At 46.4% G+C, this 2,990-nt stretch overlaps 1 non-coding gene across 1 annotated transcript; it reads right to left on the bottom strand.

Annotated features, from left to right (window-relative positions):
* Positions 1 to 2,130: 2,130 nt before the first annotated feature.
* On the bottom strand, positions 2,131 to 2,203 carry TRNAV-AAC (transfer RNA valine (anticodon AAC)). The gene has a single exon. It is a non-coding gene; the product is annotated as a tRNA-Val (tRNA).
* Between the last annotated feature and the right edge of the window lie 787 nt (positions 2,204 to 2,990).

The raw sequence follows: 2,990 nt of genomic DNA, 5'->3' as shown, positions 1-2,990 counted from the left end.
GGAGACAAGAAAAATTAGAGGGGACATTTTAAGCTCCGCCTTAAATGTATGACGCGATGGAGTTATTGAGTTAATACCCATACATGCGGAAATAGCCATTCCCAACTTTACATTCATATGTCCCTGGGAGTCCTCATACAACTCTATGCGCAATGTTGCATCGCTTAAAGGGTGCGCCATTGCCCTGCATTGGCAGGTGCTGCCACCTGTAGGGCTTGTGCGACCCATGTTGGTCTTCCCGAGCAACATCTCGCAATCAGCCATTATTTAACTGCCACCTGCCAGAGTGGTTAGTTTTCTCGCATTCCTTCGGGCAGGTTGTGATGACAACATGGGGTCGCATTACCGAGGGGGACTATCTAGGTTGCTTCTACGGGGTGGCTGCCTGGGCCACCATGTTTATCGCTTACAATGCCTTCCACGATGTCGACAACACCGACAACGCCGGCGACACCGGATTTTCTGCGCAATGGGACCCTTGACGTTTAGACGTTAATAGAGAAGGGGAGGGGATGGGAGACATGAGTAGTGCCAGTCTCGCCATCCCCCTTCCCCCACCCAATCCAAGAAGAAAATAAACTACTTGGGGACGGGCAAGTTACCTTAAGAGTGGAATGCGATAGCATCCGACTCCACATTTGTCGCAGCTTCTCCGCGTCTTAAAACTCGTTGAGTTGGCTCTCCCGCGTTACACATGGTGTCGCTTGCATATATAATGCAGCAAATATCGATGTAATTTGTGCTTTTTTTTTATCTAGAAGCAGTTATTGCGATTTTAGCGACAATACTCAGTGCACCGACGTCACTTTATAAATATGCAACATGGGAAGGGGCTGCTCATTGACCTTTCAAACGCGTATATTTGACGTCGGATAATTCGAACTACACTGCCGATAAAGAAAATTTAAAAACTGGGCGGACGTTCAATTTTGAAGGCCTTTAATCCAGCAATAAATTTTGCCCTCTGAAAGTAAAAAAAGATATTAACGCGATAGTGTTAAGACTCTCTTTATGCAGAAAACCTGGCGTCGGAGTTGAGAGTTAAAAAGCAAGTGGCCCACGTGACCTTGTGACGCCACCGCAACCTGCCCACCGTGGAAGGCAGCAGCCCACCCATCGGACTGCGAACAAACTGCCCACAGTGGCAGGTGTCAGTTAATGATTGGTCGGGAGAGGCTGCTCTAGGAGAACAACCTGGGTCTCATAAGGCAGAATGGTAATTTAATCCGTGTGTGAAACCTCGGCTTAGAGGTAAAGCCTTTATTATAGTGAGAGCATCAATGTCACCATCAAGGATAAACCCAGATGCGTTCTCGGAATTGCCGCATCAGAGGTCTCATCGTCCCGGGCTTTTGAAAATACGGAAGGCAGAAAATGTCTTTCTTTAAAGCAGCATCAAGGCTCAGAGCCACCAAACCAGGCAAATAAGTGTACAAGAAAACTAAGCAATCTTTTTACCTCCTTTTTGGCGGGGATAAACTGAATCGCTTTGTTGGGACGGACAGATTGCGCAAATTAGGATTCTGCAGCGAATGTACTAGACGGAAGACGTTGGAAGGAAGTGGGAATAGAAAAAGAAAGCTGGCATACTTGGCGACCGGCGGATGAAGTGCGTCCATCTACTCTGTCTACCAGCCAACAAGGAGTGTACCATCTCAGTCACATCACGTGCGTCGCACAGTCGCCAAACACCTTCTACAAAGCGACACATAAAACAAGGTCAGTGCGAAACCTTCTCCTTCCCCGATAAACGGTGTATTTTATTTAACTGAATGACACGCGCCAACTGTCTTAATGGATGGTTCTTAACGATAAAGAATGAAAAGCTTTCAATATTTGGAGCCTTGATTCAGAAGTGATTTGGATCACCTAAGAAGATAAAATATAACCCTAAGTGAGGAATCCTTCAGCCATATCTGGAATGTGTCCTCGAAGCCGGACATCCGCTTGTAATTTGCTTCATCTAATCCCTTTTACAGATCCCACCTTAAGAGCCATGAAAATAACCTGAATAAAATGTTTCACGAACGTTTGTTATCGAGTTAGTTGGCGCATGTGCAAGAAGAGAATAAACTACTAGACCTAACCGTAAATGCAGTTTGTAGGCACTGTGACAAAAAATTTCGTTCCTGTGCCTGCCAGGGATCGAACCTGGGACCTTCCGCGTGTTAGGCGGATGTGATAACCACTACACCACAAGCACAGCTGTTCTGCGCTTATAACAATGCCAGCGTCAAGAGGGAGGTCGGAGGAAAAGCGCAGTGAAACCGGTTGCTGTCTTGGAAGGGAAATGCTTTGCAGCATATTCTGTATGCTGCAGTGGTTCGCTCGAAGCCCTACTCGACTACTAATGAGCTAGCAGGCCTCGAAGCACGGGCGTGCTTAAGCGATCGCCAGACTTACTACATAATCTCCAAAGTAATGTTTGTTGACAGAATGTAATTATAACGTTATTACTTAAGAGTGACGAAAAAAAAACACCTTGCGATTGTGACATACGGAAGTAAATGACAGTACAACGCCAGCTGATATCTTTTCGAAACTTTCTGTCAGAAGAAAACTTTCTGACTGTTTAGCATTTTTAAGCATGATGTACTGTGGGAAAGCAGTTTTTCTCGAGTGGACACCACCGCCACGTAACCGAAATGGCGATTGAGGTTTCCACTGACCCGGGGAGCCAGTTATGCGCGTGTTCAGTTTTTTCATCGTCAATGCGAATTTAGCAAATGTAGTACGCCGGCGTCCTATGCTGCATTGCCGTGATTCTGAAGCAATGTTGCCAACGCGTATTGCGTTAGTGCCTTTATCTGTGACAACGCTGTTCATGCCATCGTGTGTCGTGCGTATCTTTGTGTCAGTACCGCCACATAAGTCAAAGCACGAATATTAGTTTGATATTGGTATTAGGCTTATTGGGTGGAGAAGATGTGCAACGCACAGCGCGAGAGTGTGTAGCAGTTTGCCACATTGCGTATTCGGCGGCGGCCGTA

The sequence above is a fragment of the Amblyomma mixtum genome, chromosome 1, assembly GCF_055824585.1.
Source record: "Amblyomma mixtum isolate Tamu chromosome 1, ASM5582458v1, whole genome shotgun sequence".
Taxonomy (NCBI): domain Eukaryota; kingdom Metazoa; phylum Arthropoda; class Arachnida; order Ixodida; family Ixodidae; genus Amblyomma; species Amblyomma mixtum.
Note: the sequence above shows the minus strand (reverse complement) of the source record. Positions and strands in the feature narration are given on the sequence as shown.